This window comes from Phyllostomus discolor, chromosome 2 (assembly GCF_004126475.2).
Source record: "Phyllostomus discolor isolate MPI-MPIP mPhyDis1 chromosome 2, mPhyDis1.pri.v3, whole genome shotgun sequence".
Lineage (NCBI taxonomy): Eukaryota > Metazoa > Chordata > Mammalia > Chiroptera > Phyllostomidae > Phyllostomus > Phyllostomus discolor.
In genome coordinates this window covers 118,888,986-118,911,005 of record NC_040904.2, presented here as the reverse complement: position 1 = coordinate 118,911,005, position 22,020 = coordinate 118,888,986, and the positions used below count along the sequence as shown (strand labels likewise).

Sequence of the window (22,020 nt, the reverse complement as noted above, 5' to 3'; positions counted from 1 at the left end):
GCTTCAGTTTCCTTGTCTGTAAATGGGGATCATAATAGAACCTTCCAAGAAGGGTCACAAGCACATACCTGTGGTTCCACAGACACTCCACATTTAACACACCTGAGATGTACATGCCATCTGCATGTAATTGGCAGGTACTGACAAGTGTTTGCATTTTCTAAATCCTCTCCCTAAAGTCTTGTTGATAGCAGCATTTTGTTTATCAAATCCTTTCATTATAGACAATATGAAGGGAGAGCCACTGCAATATTCTACCAGCCTCAAAGGAAAGGCCCTAATCAGAGAGCAGGGAGACTTCGTATACTTTGATTCTGACTATAATATGGGAAATTTCATAGGATCACACGTTACAGGGATATCGCTGAGGACAATGCTGGTCAGCTATCCTGACAGCTGGAGAGTCCCTGTCCTTACAACAAGGAAGGATAAAGAAGTGGCTTGGTTAGCCACTCTCAGTTCCAGGTAGCTCCTTCTGCCTTCCCTCCAAGGGCGCCTGTTCTCAGACAACCACAGAATGTCATGATTAGTTGGATTAATCACTAACTAAACTGTAGAGTGTTTTTGATCTCTATGGAATATTTTCCCATTAATATTCACCAAACTCTAGCAAGTCACCCTGGATTATACAGTCTTATTTTCCTCTATAACACAATAGAAAGTACACTTTCAAAGAGACCAAAAATTTGCAATCATTTCAAAACAAGTGTAAGATTTCTCTGGGAAGTAAATGAGCACTAAAGGGGATAATGCCTTTTTACCAAAATAAATAACCAGGTATTGAACTAAAGAAAGACCCAGGCTTGTAAAGTTCCACCAAAACAGTAAAACCCAGTTTCCCCTTCACATAAGGGGACACCAGGAAAAAGCCTTTCAAACACAGAGGAAGAAATTTTCCTTCCCTTCCTTCCTCACCCATCCTCACTGCCCAAGGCTTAATCTACAGGCAGCAGAAATCACCAGCTAATACAGGGGCAGAGATGTTACTGGAGACAATTCTGGTTGGAAAGTCATCAAGCCAATCCAAGATAATCTGTCCAAGTGGACTCACCTTTAGCACCCCTACCATTTCCTTGTCACAACCATCTCCAACGGCTCCACTCTAGCTCTAATATATACTGGGTGATGGCTCATATACATGATAGGGTTAGCTATCATCACCTCTCTAACATAAGTTAACTCACAGAAATCTCTGAGCACTTTGTGTGTTAGGCTCTAAGTCTTCACACATTCAGACCTCAAAAAAAAGCCAGAGGGGTTAAGGATCACCAACCAGGAAGTTTATTTGAACTTTGGGTGTCCAGAGTTTTTTGGAGGGTTTTATTACATAACCATGAATGATTATATAATTGTCTATGTGAATGAACTCAATCTCTAGCTCCCATCCCCTCCCCAGAGGTCAGGCTGGTATCACTAGGCTCAAAGCCCAACCCTTTAATCACATGGTCGGTCTTTATGGCATGGCCAGCCTCCTTTCTAAAACTATTTAAGGACCCACCAAGAGTCACCTCATTAGCATAAACTCTGGGGTGGTCTGAGGAATCCACTGTAAATAACAAAGATGCTCCCATCACTTAGGACATTCTAAGAGCATAGGGGCTCCCTCTCAGGAACCTAGGACAAACTGCAGCCACAGCTTTACTATGTAGTAGTTAATTGGATGTTATTAATAGTTAAGGAACTACAGCTATGAAGGTCATAGTAGAAACATTGTAAACTTGTTTAATCCAGAAAAGGTTTATTTGAATGCATAAGCACTTTAGCTAAACATGAAAAAGGAAATAACAGTTCTCTAAAAATATTATATTTCGATCAATAAAAAATGCAATTAATATCATGAGATTTCAGGGACTAATAAAAAACACAAAAAGGGAGACCTTAGAAAGTAGAAGGCATTGATATAAAAATAAGATTTTAAAGAAGATAGAACTGAAAATAAAAGATACACTAAATAAGTATAAATATTCATTTTCTGAAAGAAACTCAAAATGTGTGATAGCAATTAGATACCTGCTTTTAAGTCACAGTTTTCACAGCCTCAAAGGTACAGGTTAGGTCTAAGTTTGGAGGACAGGTAGCATGAAGGAGACCTGCTCAGGACATACTCTCTTTTTTTATTGTTGTTCAAGTACATTTGTCTCCATTTTCACCCCACCACTGCCCCCCACCCCACCCATCCCGGCCTCCCACCCTCAACCCCACCCCCTTTGGCTTTGTCCAGGACATATTTTTTTCACAGGATAAGTTAGCTCCTGTTCTCAGAGCTTCCTCTAGGCCTTTAACTGTGAAATTGACTTTAAAATTTGTTAGAGAAAATTATTTCCAAAAATGGAGAATCCATTTTCCCTTCCAAGTAATGATCCCTTAACTTATATTTCTACAGATACAGCTATGGATGGGGATATGACAAGGAGGGGACAGCAATGTTGTTGGAAAAGAAGAGAACCAACCAGGAACTGGATGAGAAAGAGGATAACTAAATACAGAATGTCTTTGGTCTCTGGCTTGGTTGCCTTTGTAGACAAACAATAATCCGATTAACTAAGATAAAAAATATTAAGAAAAGGAGCAAATATGAAGGGAAATCTTTTAAGGGGAGTTGAGACATTGCTGAGTTGTGTAGGACACAATTAGAAAGACAAATCTGGAGGTCAAACATTCACAGTTGTCATATGTTTTTAATTACTCAAATGGAAACACTTTAAATTGAAAACAGTACCCTTCAAATGGGAGGAAAGCTGCTATCTCAAGTTTAATTATTTATGCTTGCTTTTGTGTTTTGTGTATTTATGTGTGGTTGAGTGTGTGAATGGATAGATAAGCAGACAGACAAGAGGTAGGAAGGTAGGTAGAAGATAATGATGATAGATGATAGATTAGATAGATAGATAGATAGATAATAGACAGGTAGATGCATAGATGATAGATAATGGGTAGCTAGATAATTAGATCAATAATGGGTAGGCAGGTACAAAGATATTGATAGGCTGACAGATGATGACTTAGATAGCTAGATAAATTAAATAGGTAGGTAGGTAGATAAATGATGAATCAACAGATGGATAGACAGATAATAGATAGATTAGATAGATGATAGATAGGTAGATGATGATGATAGATAGAGAGAGAAGAAAGAAAGAAAGAAAGAAAGAAAGAAAGAAGAAAGAAAGAAAGAAAGAAAGAAAGAAAGAAAGAAGAAAGAAAGAAGGAAGGAAGGAAGGAAGGAAGAAGAGAGAGAGAGAGAGAGAGAAAGAGAGAGAGAGAGAGAGAGAAAGAAACGGACAGTGTAGTAGCTACCATAATCAGCATTTCTGTCAGCCAGCATAACAAATTTTTTCTGGAATTCTATCTATCATATAACATTTACACTCCTCCCAAATTTTCAACTAGGGAAGAAACTGACAACTGGTAGGAAATTAACAATTATGTACTTCTACTTCTGCCTGGTCTTGTGGTATGCACTTATTCACAAGCTCTCTCACTTAATCTTCATGGTGACCCTACAAAACAAGCATATCCACACTATTTTTCCAATAAAGGAAACCAAAGGTCAGAGAGTCTCACAACCAGTGAATAAAAGAGCAAGGGTGAAAGCCCAGATATTTTTCCTGATTGTGGGAGGTCTCCATCCCACAATCCAAAGCTGTCTCAGAAAATAACACATAACATCATTAAATGATTTTAAACCAAAACTTTCACTGCAGAGAGTTTCTTAAAACCTCTATAAGCTCACATCTTCTTACTCTTCTCAGTTTTAAACAAAATGATCTGTGCTTTCTTCCACAGACAGCACCAAAGATGAAAAGAGCTGAAGAGATTGTGGACACATCCCATCAACAGCTCATCTGAACTGAGTGGAAAGATGAACCTCTAAAAGAGAAGATGGGTGATGGGACCTTTAAAGAAGTTTCCTCCATGGATTCGCCATGCCTCTTCTACCCCAAGCCAAGAAGATTGGCCCCTTAGTGTGTTGCCTCAAGAGACCTAAAAGAGGTACATGTGTAAAAGGAGAGAATGCTGAAGAACCAAAAGTATCTTGTTCCCTGAGGACAGGGAGGATGGAACCCTTTCCTTTAACAGGGGAGGTGAGGTCTTTGCTCACCAGTGGTAGCAGCATCCCACAACCACCCAGGAAAGGAAAGAAAAATGTTTCTGCCTCATGTGCCATGTGAACAGGGGCAGCTGCAGCAAAGCTGGTGACATACTGAGCCCACTGAGAAAGAGATGCTCAGAGGGAGGCTAACATGGACCACCTGAATGGCAAATTAAACCTCTTAGGAGGTCAAGGGAGGATGGAATAGCTTCACTATGATACCCCACAAGCAGAGAAGTTTCCCATATCCAGAACAAACTCCCAGTACCTGTGCCCATCCCAAGTACTCTCTAGTCTACCAATTGCCAGTTCCCTAAGCTAGAAGCCCTAAAGCCCTGGCCCTTCATTTCCCTTAAGTCCAGGAAGGTACTTCTGAGCTTTCTGAGGAATATGAAGAATCACATATTCCTCAACCCTGCACCCCATTCTTACTTGCACTGCCCTGGTGACACTCTTACCTCTCCTAGAACCCAAAAGGATTTCCCCATTGTACTTTCTGGCTAGGGTTTCCACCATCTTGAAATTCCTCCTCACACACTGTGGCCAGAGCAGTCCATCTAAAGGACAAATCTGCAGCCCTCTTGACGTCATCTACTCTGAAAGATGGTGCCTTTACCTTATCGTACTGCTAATGGTAAGCAGGAAACAGACAGGGTTCCAATGCTTTGCAGATGAGTGAATCACTAAATGATCCTGTCACATAAGACCACAGGCCTCGCAGCTCAGCCAGAGCCAGAGGAGACCACCATCAAACACCATCTGCCAGTCACCTCCCTCAGCCCAGTAATGCTGACATCACTCAGAAACAATTTTACTGGATAAAGAGTGACCCCATGAAGTGTTTATTACATGTAAATTTGCCTTCAATAATCTTTCCCTTTCTATCCTGAAAACACAAGCCATTAAGCTCCAAAGTGTAATCCTGGGTCTGTCTCCAACAGAGTCACCAAGGCCTTACAAACATGCAGACTCCTGAGCTCCAGGAGGCTTAATGGCCCAGCAGCACAAGGTACAAGCCCAGGAATCTCCATTTCCACAAGTTCTTCTATTTCTTCAACAAACATCAGAAACTTGGTATCACCAACACATGCTGTGTAAGTTTAATTGAGACCCAAATGTATTTCTGTCTGTCCACACATTTGGAAGTGGAGAGCATTCAAAAGCTTTGAATTTCACTAGCTGGCCACTCACCAAGAGCATGTCTCCTCACCAGCAGGGTTTGCCATCCCTGGACTTTTCTTCCCCACAATATATGGGGTCCCACTTTTGAGGAAAATGTGGGTGGCACCAAGCTTATTTACTGTGTGGCCACTTCAAGAGATTGCTGGAGTGTTTCTGAGAAGACTTAGGGAAGGTTCTGTTATAGCTTTTCAATATTAACACTCTCAGGATGCACCTAGGTTTTATTCCAAATATCATCATGAGAAGTCTGTGTGTTCAGAGATGTGAAACCACAGATGACATTCTAAAGGGGAGACAAAAGCCAGGGGGGTTGGACCAACCCAAAGACACTCAGGCTGTTCTGCCATGCTCCGCTTTTAACAATTTCCAACCTACAGACACCACTTTGTCCAGCTGCACTCTGTTTTATGTGGGATGCTTGCTTTTGTGATCAAACATTCATATGGTTTTTTTACTTTCCCTAAAACTTGAAAATCTGAGTCTCTCTTGCCTTCTTTGGGAGAGATAGGAAGTGTGATTGGGAGGAACTGGACACATACCATCAGGTGAAGTGGCCATAGACGCATGTACACCTGTACCAGGCCAGGCACACTTACATGGCATTTTCACCCTCACCACTGTATTTGAACTTTACAACAATCATGCAATGATGGAAGATGGATAGTGTCAAGGCAAAGGCTATTCCTGATCCCACACTGGTGGGGCCCAGGTGGTGGTACCTCAATGTCACCAGCCATCCATCAGTCATGCAGCCAAGGTGTCCCCAGGGTAGGCTCAATGTACAGGGATGTATATTTCCCTGAACCATTGTCTTTCTGTGTTTCCAGACATTCTCCCAACAACCCTGTGAGGAGAAGAGCAGGGAGATTGGGGAATGCAGGCATATGGCCTGGGTTCCAAGCATGGGCAGCACAGGTGGAGTGATTTTCTTTCATTAATCCCTGCTCTGAGCAGAAAGAAATCATCTCTAAGCTCTTGTCTCAGTGACATTTTCCATGACATGAGTTGCTTTTCCTCACCTGTCTAAATGAAGTAAAGAGAATCCAATATCCATTCTGTGCTAATCATTTCAGCAGATACTCAAGAGATAAAGAAAGGATAATTTATTATTCTTTTATTTAATCCCTCAAAGTGGATAGTGAACTTCCAAACAGTAAGACATTCTTCTGAGAAAAGAGCTCCCCTTATCAGTTTGGCCCTGTCCAGAATAACAATGGCTTCACATTTCTTTGACTTCAGGATATATTTATCCCCCATCAGTAACTAACATTCAGGACTATGATTTCATCTTTATGAGGTAAATATGGAAGACATGGCAACCTACCCTCTCCAATGTGTGCTGGTTATACCCACTTCCCATTTTAATTATCTCCCCTACTGACCCTGAAGAGCAGAGGAGGGATGGCCTCCCTCTGCTTCACTCAGCACAGCCTAGCGTGGAAGTTATTCAGAGCAACACAGACAAGCTCAGTGGAGTTCTCTAAAAAGCTATATCTTTTCTAAGGCATAATATCCAGGTAGGTTTTGTATACCTCATGAAAACAAAATTTAGGTTGTCTTAAATTGAATTTTAAGGACAATTTTTAGATGTGACCACAGATTATTCATTTGTTTGTCCAAGCTAAAATTAGAGTTTGTTGTCTGCATAAATGGCCCACAGCACAACAAAAGGTGCTGCCTACCAGGGATGCCACAGGAGACCAGATACTAAAGCAAACCAGCAATTTGGTGTGGTTTCCTATGTGCCATTGCCTTGTCTAAGGACTCTAGGGTCATTAAAGTGTGTCATTAAGTAAGCAGGGTCAAATGAAGTTTCATTTCAGCAACCTACCTGTGCATGTGTATACATACACACACACACACACACAACCACATGCACATTCACACACAAACACATTGTGAATATATTTACTTATATGGGTATATTTAAAATATGACTGTATATTATATATATGCAGTAAGGAGGTCATCTTTCTAGTCTCTATATTCCTTACAGTATTGTGGTAGTACAGCACTACAGAGTTGTAGTATTATAGTACTGTATTGTTATAATATATTATTGTAGTACTGTAGTGTTGTAGTGAGGTACTGTTGTGAAACTGTAACCTAGTATTTGATACTACAGTATTGTAGTGCCATAGATTTTTAGTATTGTAGTGGTGTAGTACTATAATAGCATAGTATTATAGTACTATAGTATTGTAATAGTATAGCATTGTAGTAATATAGTATTATAATAATGTGGCATTTTAGTTCTGCAGTATTGGGGTGATGTAATGTAGCAATTTATTGCTCTAGTATTGTAGTAGAGTAGTACTATAGTATCATAGCATGATACTACTATGGCATTGTAGTGTTGTGGTATTATAGTATTGAAGCTTGTAGGGCTTTTGTATTATAGCAGTGTAGTGTTGTAGTACTGTAGTATTGTGGTGCTGTAACATTGTAGTAGTATAATAGTCAATATGTATCAATGTGAGTAAATGAATGGATTAAATACCTGTGGTATATTTACACAATGGAATACTACTCAGTCATAAAAAAGAATGAAATTTTACCTTTTGTCGCAGCATGGATGGAGAGTATTATGCTTAGCAAAATAAACCAGTTAGAGAAAGACAAGTACCATGTGATTTCATTTACATATTGAATCTAATGAACAAAATAAACTAACAAGCAAAATAGAGACAGACTCATAGATACAGAAAAAACACTGACAACTGTTAGAGTAGGGTGGAATTTGGAGGCTGGGTGTAAAAGGTGAAGAGATTAAGCAAATAAAAAAACCTCACGGACACAGAAAACAGTATGGTAAATGCCAGAGCAAAAGTAGGAGATGGGGGCAGGTAGGGAAAGGTAGAAGAAAGTAAAGGGGGATAAATAGTAATGAAAAGAGACTTGACTTGGAGTAGTGAACACACAATACAAGGTACAAGTGATGTGTTATAGAACTGTGCACCTGAAACCATATAATTTGTTGATCAATGTCACCCTGGTAAATTCAATAAAATTCTTTAAAATGTATATATGTATCAGCATGTTTAGTTCAACTATAAAGCCTGATTTCTGAATTTATTCATTGAGATCCATTTACTAAGCATGTACTGTGTTCCAGACACTCTGGAAGGTAACAGGATACCAAGACAGTTGCCTCTAGGACCATACCATCTCCCAAACTGAATATTTTGATCTTACAAGTGAATTCATAGGGCATTCTCATATATTAAAGAAGGAGGCTAAAGATCAGGAAAATATCCAGGAATGCTTTATTTTGTACATAATCTCCTAGGCATATACTGCTGCTCGGAAAAAAAAAATGATAATAATAGCATCTAAACCATTCCCTTCTTATCTATTTGTTTTCTAATTCTTCACTGCAGTGTGAAATCCTTGAAGACAGAAACCAGGCTCTTTGGCCTCTGTGCCCTGACTCCCCCACACAGGGCAGGAACCCCCTGTCAGATGTTTGACTGACCCACTAAGTAATCCAATATAATGATTTTCAGTATTCAACATATCTAAACAAAAACAGGATGCTCCAAAAAAATAAACATGAAAGATCTGTTCCACAGTAGAGCAGGAGAGCTGCCAATGTTGAGCTCACTGTAGTGAACAAAGGAATCCCTTAATTTCACAATAGCTCAGCATTTTTCATAAATAATATGAATGATAGCAACATAAGCCATGCACACTGGCACCCCAAGGCTGAGGCTAAATGAGCAGAGCTGCAGGTAAATCAGAAATATGAATTACTGGCCTCCTATTATATTTCTAGTCCACTAATTCTTACAGCCAAGAGGTTTGCTGCTGTAAGTTCATTCCAATGTGGCTTAAAGGGATAGACATGTATTGATGAGATATCAGAATATGTTTTCCTTTTATTTTTTATAAGATTTCATTTCTTTATTTTTAGCCAGAGAGGAAGGGAGGGAGAAAGAGAGGAAGAGAAACATCAATATGTGGTTGCCTCTCACATGCCCCCAGCTGGAAACCTGGCCTATAACCAAGGAATGTGCCCTGACTGGGAATCTAACTGGCAGTCCTTTGGCTCACAGGCCAGCACTAAATCCACTGAGCCACACTAGGCAGGGCTGTTTTCCTTTTAATCTATAGCTATAACTTTCTTCTTGACTGAGATGCCTTGAAGAGTAAGAGTAATCACTGATGGAGGTAAGGAAATATTACATGTGAAACAGTCAACTTTGGGAACTTGGATGACACTGTTAGAGAAACAGCTTCATGCTGCTCCAAGAGATCCTTTGTACCAGCATCCATTGAGTGTCTAACATCAGGTTGGTGAGATACAGAGCACTGGTCCATCTCACCCTTTGTTTCTAGGTATAACAAAATTCTAATCATAGCCCATGACCAGTGATTAAAAATGGCTGAATCATATAGCTGCTTGCATGAAACCCTACAGTTCCATCTTTTGCTGACATAAAACCATCACCATATGGACTGATGGCCATTTAGTTATCCTAGGGCCCTGAGTGACTACAGCAAACAGAGTGTCCCATCTACCTGAAAGAGAGACAAAGTGTGAATGGAAAATAAAGACCATTTTATTTTGATCTAGCTCATCCTGTCTGATACAAGAGGTCACTGACAGTGACTGGGGCCAAAGAAAGGCCAATGACAGTGCCGCCAAGCCTCTGAACATCTCTGTTTTGCTAGAAGAGAAGTTCCATTATCAGCATAACATAGTTTGAAAAATGGAAATACAGCACATACTTTGCAGCATTGTTACATTCATATGTGTATATAAGGCTCCAATATAGTTTCCTACACATAAGTGCTCAGAAAATGGTAGCAATTATTATTATAATGTTCATCTACAAGATCCCATTCCTTCAAGATGTTTTAAGCATGAACTGAGTCTAGAGAAGAAGCGTTAATAGAACCTACACTTGCATTCAATCATTCAACACTATTTTTTTAAAAAATCTATTGTATACCAATCACCATCTAGATGTCCCTTCCTGAGTGAAGTTTAGCAAACAAGAAGAGAAGTCATAGATGTAAGTTAGAGTCTAGGCAAAGGCAGAGTCTAATGGAGAGAAGTACAGGTTGCTTTGGGAACCTTAGCAGGGCCACTATCCCTAGGCTTGGGCATCTGGGAAGGCTCCCTAGGGGAGATGATGTGGAGGCTGAGGTCTGTGAGATAAGCCAGGGATAGTTTGGTATAAATAACAGAAAACATGTGCTCAAAGAGGAGACATAGCTCATGCAAATGTCCCGAGGGGAAGGAGGGTGTACAGAGAGAACTGAATGGCCAGAACAGAGAATATGAGGGGTGGGAAGTGGTTAGAGATAGGGCTGAGGTCATAAAAGGAGACCCAGCAATGCTCAGAGTACAGCTTGATAGCCCTCCTACCACGTGGAACTTCCTGAGCTCCACATTTATGATCCTCGCCCACAAGAGATAACTCCAAATGAAGTCCTTTGGGCACAGGAGACAGAGACTCTGTGACCTCTCACAGCTTCCACTCACAATCACTCAATAACTTGCCATGAAATTGGCTTACAAGGAACAGGGACCAGGTCCTTCAGCATTTGGTATTCTATGGTTCCAGAAAGACATTCTTCATTCCTTTCCTCCCATCTTCTTATCAGCTATTATGGAGCCCACATGATTAGGCTGCAAAGCTTCCAAAACCTGCTCTGCTCCAAAGGACTGTACTTGGCAGCCAGTGCCCTTGAATTGCTCAGGCTGTGAATGGAGTTTCTGTCTCTCACTTCAACCATTTCAGGGCTCTGAAATCCAGGAAACACACTATCCTTTTTGCACTCTGTGAGGAAAGAAACCCACCTCATCTTTGTCCCCCTGCAGAAGAACATCATCCAAAGATAGACAAGTATTCTCCTCATGCCTTTCAGTTGGTCCAGTCTCTCCTCACCCAGGAGGAGAACTTGGCTCCTATCCTGCCAAAATTCTGGCTGGCTCCTCCATCCCATCCTACTGAAGAACTTGGAGGATTAAGAGATACAGCAAGGTCTTACTGTGGCTGTTCAGTTAACCAAGTCAGCATGCACTGTGACAGGTTTGCACAAAAACTTGACATCCAGAGCCAGTAAAGTCTGTGCCATGAAAGGAAGCCAAAGCACAATGGTATCCAGCAAAGCAGCTACGGATTGTCAGCCTGTCTTTCAAGCCAGCAAGGAAGCAAATGAGAGAGTGAGTTCCATGGGCCCCTATGCTCCTCCTGTGGCCACAGCTGCCACTGCTAGAAAAACACATTCCAGTGTCTGGCATCTGAGCCTGCAGCTGGGAAGTGTCAACCTGTGCAGCCATGAGGCCCTACAACCAAGAGGAGATAGGAAGGAGCAAGGACAGAAGACACCAGTTTCAAGGCCCAGCCAAGACCACTGAGCATCCATTGTGGGCCAACTTCCTTGTGCATAATGGCTGGGTTTAGGCAATGCCAACATTGTGTTTGAGAAAGATGAGCTCTGCAGAATAGAGGAGAACTCTGTAGAGTCACAAAAAGGGCCCAAGATCAACACAAGTACTACTCGGACTGCAGAACCATTTCCAACTGAGGCTGCATTCAGATGTGCTTCCCTGCCCTATTTTCCTGACAACAGAGCATTTTCACATTTGTAAGATCCTCTTCCATGAGGAAGAGGCAGCCCATTGTTTCTTTATCCAAGGCCTTGCCACCTGCTCTCCAGTTGGAGCAGATGAATTATGTCAGGGAATAACCCATGTGGCTATGGAGACAAGAGTGCAAAGTGGGAGTGCAAGGGTCATTCAGGCAGGTGAACCCCCAAACTCTCATATCCAGGACACACTTCTCTAAAAATATTTTGTTGTCTAGAGGAGAGAACATTATTGTTGTATGAATAGCAGCACTGAATTTTTTTTTGGACTAATAAATCCTGTCCTGTTTCTTAGAGTCTCATACCTAACCTCAGACTAAACCACGATATCAGTGTCAAAACAACATCAAAGAATTGTCATTGTGTGTGAGCAAATACAGAAAAGGCATTTATTTTAAGGTTATTTAAATAAAAAAACTGGGTTTTCACCTTAAACTCAACAATCCTCTGAAAAAAATGACAAGGCTACTATCTCTATGTGACATTGTTCGAAGTTCTGATGTGTTAGACAACAGCAAAGTGGCAATAGACATTCATGCACCTATCTAAGATAAGCCCAATATGTATATACATGCTTAAATAAGAGGTGGATTAGCAACATGTGCCCATAGAGGGGTCTGGGCATGTAAGTAGAAACACAGCAACGACCCTCGAAGGTTCTTGAGTAGATATAGGGCCAGTTGAGAGGCACCTCTGCTAGCGCTGAGGTCTCAGGACTATGGAAGTCCTCAGGGAACGAAGGAAGGAAGATTGATCTGACATCTATTTAAGACTTCCTGTGGTAAATTTTTTTGCCTTTTCACTTTTTCTTTTTTTCAAATATGGAGATAGCAGATGGGGTACAGAGAGCAGCTCAGAAAAACAAACCCGGGCCTTGGAGTAGGGTGCTGATGGGGCAGAAAGGCAGCTGCTAAGACAGCATAGCAGAAAACACCAAGCTCTGCCTGCACCCAGAAGGTCTTGGGTGAGTTCCCTGTGTTCCAAACAGAACCCCAGCCAAAGAGGCTCAGCGATAGGGATGTGGTAGCCTGAGCAGCCTTTGTCTAGGCATGTCCTTGACTCTCCCTCCGGCAAACACACTGAAATGCTGCTTCCCCCAGGGCTGCATCCTGTCCTTGTCAGTGTGCACCTCAGAGGGTACTGCCACTGGTGAGTGAATTATATTCTCTCTACAAAGAGCTCTGTAGTTGGGGGTGTGTCTGGTGTGGCCAAAGAGAGACATCCACACATCTCGCTTTGTAAAAATTAGAATGATTGGGGAGGGGGATATTAGAAAGTATCCATTCAAGCAAGATAAAGGTTTAGAACTAGGCAGGGAAGTATGATCCACAAAGTCACCATAATTTAGCCACAATCCATACCTAAATCAAGCCATACATTTAACAGCATGTATTTACAAAGGAATGAAAGTCCACACATCACAATTTCAAAAACCATTCTGTAAATATGAAAGTGGATTGATGAGACTGCTGGACATTCCTTGGACCATTTTCCTATTTGTGAAATTGAATTCTTATCCTCACCAGGGCATAGATGTGGAGGCTTTATACAAGTATTATACAAAATATGTGAAACAGGTGAGGAACTGCCAGGAGGCTGATGCCATTGTCTTCAGGGAGGTTGAGCTGTTCATGGGCTGACAAGTCAGGCCTGCTGCATTCTGTCACAGGGCAGCATAGACTAATGTTACACAATGCACATAGTCATGCAATTCAACACCAGAGCACAAGGCACGCTAAGCAGAGTGTTTAGGGTTAACTTTAAAAGGCCTCATTCCAATTTGCTTAACTTCAATTTTATTGTAAGGGTGACAGGAACAAAATCTATTTCTTGTTTTTTTCCTGTGGGCATTAACTACAGGTCTGCTTGTGGAATCAAACATTTTGTTTCCTTAAAAAAATAGGATGAAAGTTTTATATGTTCTTTTTTTCATTTTTTATAATCTCTTAGTAGATGCTTACAGAACAGGGCTCCATGTGCAGGAAAATAAGCTGGTCTGACGCAAGTTACAGAAGCTTCAAATCCCACTTCATTGAGCTGTTGCTCAGGTTGAATTGCACGAAGGCTGAGGCCATCCTAGGAGCACCAGCAGAGCCAGTAGCACCTCCTCAAAAACCTCAGCAAAGTCTGGAACTAACCAGAAGAGGGTCCTCACTGCTCCCTGAGTGAACTAAATCATCCCAAGGACTAGGATTTAATTCAAATCACACTGGTTTTTGCAAGTGTTTGAGTCTTCTCATGGTGGAATGGTTGATTTGCCCATCCCATTTCTTTCCTGAGATTTACAGAAAATGGAAGACCAATAGTCTGGAGCTTCTCAACCAGAAAAGAGGCTGTTAAAAAGAAGTTACCAGCCTTTCATGGGCAAGGATTAGCATCTGCTATTCACCAACAGGGTGTGAAAGAATGAAGAAATGAACAAAGGGGTTGTTTGAGAGACCTTCTGTAGAGGAAAAGATCAATTTGTCTAAAATAAAGGATGAAGCACCAGAGTCACTAAGAGGTGGGAATGGAGACAAGGGGGAAAGAGGGACAAGAAAACACATCTGTACTTTCTTCCTTGAAAACGAAGGCTACAGTGACCCTGATGTAGGTCCCTGCTCAGCCTCAGGAAGTGCATTTTTGCTTCAGTTGCAGTTAGAGAAAGGATGTATTGGAGAGAGAAATGGAATTTAGCAAAAATGATTAGTGCTGAGTGCACAGAGGCATATAACAAATGAAATTTTATTAGAAGTTGGATTTAACTAGAGAAAAAAATGAGCCAAGTGTCCACAGAAGAAGTATCCTCAGGGAACTCTGGTGCAGAGCCCTGACTTCCCTCAGGTGCCTGCAAGTGCGTACCCCTCCAGCTCCAACACCTTTTTGTCAATAAAAAAGATTAAGCAGAGTGATGTTGCGTAGCCACTCAGGCATGGGTCCCTGGAAAAATCACGACGGGATCTCCATTCACTCTTTCTGTAGCATTTATTAGGTGCCTACAATACATCCAAAAGAAATCAAACAACAAAAGTTATCTCCACAGGCTTTTGGACTCAGGAGCTCACAATATCATCAGGTTTACTCAAAAAGGTAATTCATTTTAGACCCTGACTCACTGTAGCTCACCCACAAAATGATGCCATTTAAATTAGAATGCCATTTTATACACTTGTAATAGAGGGTGCAAATTTCTAGTGACCATAATACTTCAGAACCTCACTGCTCTAAGGGTGGTCCATGGGTCCCCAGCTTTTGCGGCACCTGGAAACTTGTTAGAAAAGCAGACACCCAAGACCTACCATCGGAATGGAAATAGCATTTTAATAAGATCCCCAGGTGATCCTTACACATAGAGACCTTTGAGAAACAACAGTCTAAAAGCCTGGTTCTCAAGTACTCACAGGTTTCCAAATCACCTAGAGGAATTGTTAAAACAGATTGCTGGGTTGTAGGACCAAAGTTTCTCTTTTTTAAAAAATATATTTTATTGATTATGCTACTACAGTTGTCCCATTGTCTCTACATGGCATAGCAAACATTTGTTTACCAAGCATTTGCTTTTTCATCTCCTTCCTCCCCTTAAAATCCCAGACTAACCAACCCCTTCTCCTTAGCTTAAAATGTCATATAACCTTCTATTACTGGCTGCCCTTTGAGCTTTACTTTATTCTAAAATGTACAAAATTAAATTTAATTTCCTCCTGGTAGTCTCTCTATTGTAAAACAGAAAAGTCAGAATTTGTGCTACTTGTCACTACAAGAAACAATAAGTAAAAACAAGAATTGAATCTTCATGGACATTTTGTTCAGATGCCAGTGATCTGAGAAAACAGTGGGTTATGTATCTTCAAAAACTGTCTTAACATCTCACCTCAAGCCAACCTTTTTATAAGGTGAAGAAAAGTGTAGGTAAGGGGTTTGGGGAAAAGGTAATCAGGTAAGAGTTGTAGTCCAAAAGTAATTTTTCTAGTATTTTTTAGGTCCAGTATAAATTTTGTAGTATATTTTATTGATTATTTTATTACAGTTGTCCCATTTCCCCCCTTTATTCCCCTCTGTACTGCAGTCCCCCTCTAACCAGCATCCTCCTCCCTTAGTTCATGTCCATGGGCTGTACATATAAGTTCTTTGGCTTCTACATTTCCTATACTATTCTTAACCTCTCCCTGTCTATTTTGTACTTAACCATTTATGCTTCTTATTCCCTGTACCTTTTCCCCCATTCTCCCCTCTCCACCTCCCTGCTGACAACCTTCCATGTGATTTCCATTTCTGTGATTCCATTCCTATTCTAGTTGTTTGCTTAGTTTGGTTTTCTTTTTGATTTTTTAGGTTTTGCTATTGATAGCTGTGAGTTTGTTGTCATTTTACTGTTCATGCTTTTGATCATTTTCTTTTTCTTAGGTAAGTCCATTTAACATTTCATATAATTAGGGCTTGGTGATGATGAACTTCTTTAACTTGACCTTATCTGGGAAGCACTTTCTCTGCCCTTCCATTCTACATGATAGCTTTGCTGGATAGAGTAATCTTGGATGTAGGTCTTTGCCTTTTGTGACTTCAAATACTTCTTTCCAGCCCTTCTTGCCTATAAGGTTTCTTTTGAGAAATCAGCTGATAGTCTTATGGGAACTCTTTTGTAGGTAACTGTCTCCTTTTCCCTTGCTGTTTTTAAGATTCTCTCCTTATCTTTAATCTTGGCTAATGTAATTATGATGTGCCTTGGTGTATGCTTCCTTGGGTCTAACTTCTTTGGGACTCTCTGAACTTACTGAACTTCCTGGAAGTCCATTTCCTTTGCCAGATTGGGGAAGTTCTCCTTTATTATGTTTTCATTTTCAATTTTTTGCTCTTCCTCTTCTCCTTCTGGCACCCCTATGACTTGGATGTTGGAATGTTTAAAGTTGTCCCAGAGGTTCCTAAACTCCTTCTCATTTTTTTAATTCCTGTTTCCTCATTCTGTTTTAATTGAATGTTTATTTCTTCCTTCTGTTTCAAATTTCTGAGTTGAATTCTAGTTTCTTGTGTATTACTGTTGGTTACCTGTATATTTTGCTTTATTTCATTTTGCATAGCCTTCACTTTTGCCTTTATTTTGTGACCATACTCAACCATTTCTGTGAGCATCCTGATTATCAATGTCTTCAACTCTGCATCTGATAGGTTGGCTATCTCTTCATTGCTTAGTTCTATTTTTGGAGCTTTGATCTGTTCTTTCATTTGGGCCAAAAACATATATATGTTTTTCTCTCAGCATGTCCATTACATTGTAAGGGGAGGAGCCTTAGGTATTCATCAGGGTAGGGAACCCATGTCACTCTGTTGTGGTGCTGTATGTGGGGGAGGGGTCCAAAAAGAAACAGTGCAGCTTGCTTGGCTCCCAGCTGGCTTTCAATCATTTCCCCCACTTCTCACAAACAGATTGGGCCCTTCTGGTGCTGATTCCCAGGTGGATGGACTTGTATATATTCTAGGACCCTGTGGATCTCTCCAACAAATTCTCCTGTAAGTTTGGGAGTTTCTCCTGATGCCTCAATCCCCACAGTATTTTACAGCCAGAGGTTTTGAGGCTTTCTTTTCCCATGCTGGAACCCTGGGTTGCCCTGTCTGTCTTGCTTCCCAGTTGTTCCTTCTGGTTTATCCACAGGCGAATATGGGACTGCTGGTCCACCAGCTGCTGCCTTGCTCACCCCAGTCTGCTAACCGCTGCTTTGCCATGTGTCCTCTCCACCCCAGCTGGCCATCTCTGACCCTGCTACCAATCTGGATGAAAGTTTCTGATTTAATTTCTTGGTTGTTGGGCTTCCATACAGTTTGATTTTCTAGCATTTCTGGTTGTTTTTTTTTTTTGTTTTGTTTTTAAATATATTGTTGTCCTTTTGGTTGTGAGAGGAGGCAAAGTGCATCTACCTATGCCTCCATCTTGGCTGTGGATCCAGGCCCAAAGTTTATGATGGGGATGGCCTGGGTAGGTTCCAAGAACTTGCATTTCTCACAAGCTTCCAGGGACCACACCTTGAGAACTTCTGGCCTAGACCACCCCCTGCAACACCAAGATACCATGCCACCTGAACTTATTCTGTGGCTGAAAGTGAAAGTTAATCTAAAGCACTAGCCTTCACACTGGAGATGCATCAGAATCATGGAAGGCTTTTAAGACACAGGATGCTGGGTCCACATTGAGGTCTTATATGTGCACCATGTAGGACAATGGGGTGAACATACACTTTATCACATCAGAATGACATATAAGAATACCAGAGACAAAAGGAACATTTTCTTTAAAAAAAAAGTTGATTGAATTTCTGAAGATTTTTCTTGAGGTTTCTTAAGAATTAGAAGACAAGCCCCAGCTGGTATGGCTCAGTTGGTTTGGTTATCATCCTATAAGCAAAAGGCTACGGGTTCTATTCCCAGACAGGACACATACCTAGATTGTGGGTTCAGTCCCTTGTCTGGGAGTGTATGATCCCTGTTCAAGGAGTCTATTATACAGCACATGGAAAAGGCAAACAATTGATGCTTCTCTCTCACATCAATGTTTCTTTCTATCCCTTTATCTCTCTCTTAAAAGCAAGGGAAAAACTATCCTTGGGTGAGGATTTAAAAAAAGAATTAGAAGACAAGAAGACAGTTCACTAATAATTTCAAAATGTTAGAGTAAACTGTCATTTAAATGTTCAGGGGCTTGTATGTGTAACTCTATAATTAGCTCACTATCTTTTACTAAACAAGTTCATACATTTTTATTTCCACTTTTACTCATCATTCTCTATATGATAAAAGCCTATTATCTCATCATTTTACTGTCACTTCTGTAAAGTACAGTATTTGCAATATTACTGGTCACATATAGAACAGTAACTCTGATTTTCCTTCTTCTTGTACTTGCACTTCTTGCATTCTGGCCATGTTGACTACCTCCATTATTTTATTTGTTGAGCCTCCCCCCGTCCAAGTGAAGGTGGATTCTGTACTCACCAGGCCTGCAGCTCAGTGCTTTCAGTAAAGACTTGGGGAGAATGGTAGTATGGTGGGGATTTTTTAAATAATATTCTTAAAACATTTTAATAACATTAATAAGGGGTGGAGACTTCTAAAAATAAAAAAAAACTCAGTGAAAGTCAGGGAAGGCTATCCTTTCTTTGAAACAATATTCTGCAGCTCAAAAATGGCTTATAAACAGGTTGGGTTAAGGGGAGAATTCAGTAAAGAGGAAGCAGAGGCAAGACGAGCAGGTCTACACCTTCCCACCACAGAAGGACATGGCCAATGTGACTGTTAATGTATTTTTGTGCGTGTTTACAAGATGTACCTGGTGAGACCATACCTTTCACATTGCTATTCTCTTGTGAAAATAGCTTTGTCTCAGAGCTTCCCCCATACTGAATGTTATGGGTACATTTGCAACACATGTTTCAGATGGTACCTAAATGTCACTGTAACTGAAAACAATTCATAAATTACTTTGGGACACACTTTGTGGCTGGCATAAACAAATGGGTATAGGCACAGAAAGTCCTGTTTCAGTCTGAGTTACCACCTGATCTTTAAATGCCTTTTTCCACCCATGCTTCTTAGAACTTATTCCTTCCTACTGGCCTATGACACAAGCTTCTTCAAATGCTTGCACAATTGTAGAACTGAGGTTGGCATTCCTTCCCTCTCTCCTGCCCTTCAACAACCATGATAATGAAGCATTTTCTCTCTCTTTGCTTCCTTCCTTTTACAGAACAATTTGGAGCAGATTTTAACTATATAAAATAAAGCAGAACACATTCCATTCAAGAAGACTATCAGGGAATTTCTGACTTTTTTGCTCTCTGCCCAACAAGTATTAGGGATGAGGTGTTTTCCTGTGTCCTTGGTGATCATCAGAAATAAAAGAATCAGAGGCAAAGTTCTTCTTAAAGTGGACACCTTATTTTTGTTTGACATTTAATAGTTTATTTTGAAGATCATTTTAAAAACAAAGTTAAAGACAACCTGAGAAAACAATCCACATAATACACTCATTAAGTAAGTATGGTGATTAAATCAAAACAAGGGAAATATGTTTTCTTCTGTGACTCCAGTAACAAATTGTTGTCCTGAAGGTTCTCATACTTTCAAAATGGTTGGAAGGTTGAGGGTGGAATCATGACAATTAAAGCTGCCATTTAATCATGTAAATCTATGGTAGAAGCCAATTTTTCTGTTCTTCTCAATAAGTCAGCTTTGATCTTCAAATTGTGTCTTGTTTTTTTTTAAAGATATGATGCTAGAAATTCAATGGGATTTGGTGGTCTTTCCTTTGCAAGCACAAGTCCCTGTAATAAGATAGGCACAACAGTCTGATCCAGACAGGCACCAGTTGGCAAAGACTGGAGATTCACTTCCTGTTTTGATCACTTTTCTGCATTAATCTTCTCATTTTCCACTATCCCCTTGATGTTATCTGTGAGATTGTACTCAGAGTGAGGATTTTGTGAAACCTGCATCTGTCCCTCCAGCATCGGCTCTGGCACCATGGTGGACCCTGCAAGTCACAGTCCCAAGGTAACAGTCTGGACATGGGATCACACAAAGCAGTAGAAAAGCAAGGAGAGACTGTCAATGACTAAGTGCCCACATCAGGTCCAGAAGTTCCATGATCCCAAGATTCTACAAGAAGTAGTGAAAGGGGTACAGGCAGCTGATTGGACATCTTATTTTATTATCTGGCTCCTTTGAGATAACACTGATGATCCTTATTCCAAGCTGAGAAAATAAGTTAACCCGCAGCCTCAATGAATCTCATAAGTTCTTCAGCTTTTGATTCTAGGAACTTTGAAGAATAGACACTTATTCACTGAAAAGGCATCATTTGCTAAATATTAGCTTTACTAGCACCAGAAACAACTACACAATTTATGTGAAAAAAAAAAAAAACAATGTTAGCTTTTGATTTCCCTTAAAGTTTTGGTTTCTCAGAATCATCATGAGCTTCAGGGTTATTCCGAATATCAAGTTCCCTAGTGACTGCCCTGTTAGCACATGGTCAACACTTCAGATCTCTCCAGGGCCCCCTTTCTGTCCCAGCCAACTTTCATTTAACCAGCTCTTTGTTTCCTGTGAAAACATACAACTGGCATCTGCTACTGCACTTCCAAGCTGCTGTGAAAATCACAACACAAATTCAAAATGTTCAGGACCCCAGAACCTCTGCTCAGAGCCTCCTGGCACCTCTTACTGGGTCATAGCCAGCCACTTCCACCCCACCTATGTTTCTGAAGTTTTTCTATAATCACTTGTATTGACCCAAAGCCTTAACAGTTAGTCTCATGTAACCCTATAAATGAGCACCTGCTTGGGTGTCACAGATCTAGTGAAAGTCCCAGTGCATCAAAGAGATGCCCATTATATGCATCGTGCTTCTCCCTCCCTTGTTCACACCAACTGGGTTTTGTGAAAACCGGAGTGCCCAGAAAATGCAGGCAGTTCTCAGCTTACACCCATTTTCCTTACTATCTATATGAGGCTTATGATCAAATGTTTTCCATTTCTGCCCTCAGAAACATTCCCTGGATTTCAGCCTTTAGTGCCAATTGCCACTTTGAGAGAGAATACACAGCACTTGGGATGCAGCCTTTGTTCTTGGCTTCACGGCAAATAATGTTATTTCCTTGTTCTGATATGGTATAATGTGCTGTCCCAGGGTGGTTTGGAGGGTTGGACAATTAAAAAGATAAAATAGGCTCTGGCTAGGTGGCTCAGTATATGTTGGAGAGTCATCCGATACACCAAAACTTTGCAGATTCAACCTCCAGTCAGGGCACATATGGGAGGCAACCAATCAATGTTCATCTGTTTCCTCTCTCTCTCTCTCTCAGATGTTCTCTATTTTCCTCTCTAAAATCAATAAATATATCCTCATGTGAGGATTTTTTAAGAGATAAAATAAAATGAAAAGAAAGAAATAGGAAAAGAACAGTCTGGAATAGCGAGAACAATGGAAGAGAGAGTGGGAGGGTGTTGGGAGTCCGGTGGTTGGGCAGCTCATAGGTTTGGATGGCTAGATCCTAACCACTGATAAGGAGCACTCACGCCCAGATTAGCACCAGACATCCAGCATCCCTGTGTATGGGGATGACACCCAGTTATCACCCTTACATCCATGAATCTCTGTTGACCATACTGTTGATTTC

The 22,020-nt window shown here is 40.8% G+C and overlaps 1 pseudogene; it reads right to left on the bottom strand.

Moving 5' to 3' along the window:
- Positions 1-20,067: 20,067 nt before the first annotated feature.
- LOC114514174 lies at positions 20,068-20,524 on the bottom strand (annotated as a pseudogene).
- Between the last annotated feature and the right edge of the window lie 1,496 nt (positions 20,525-22,020).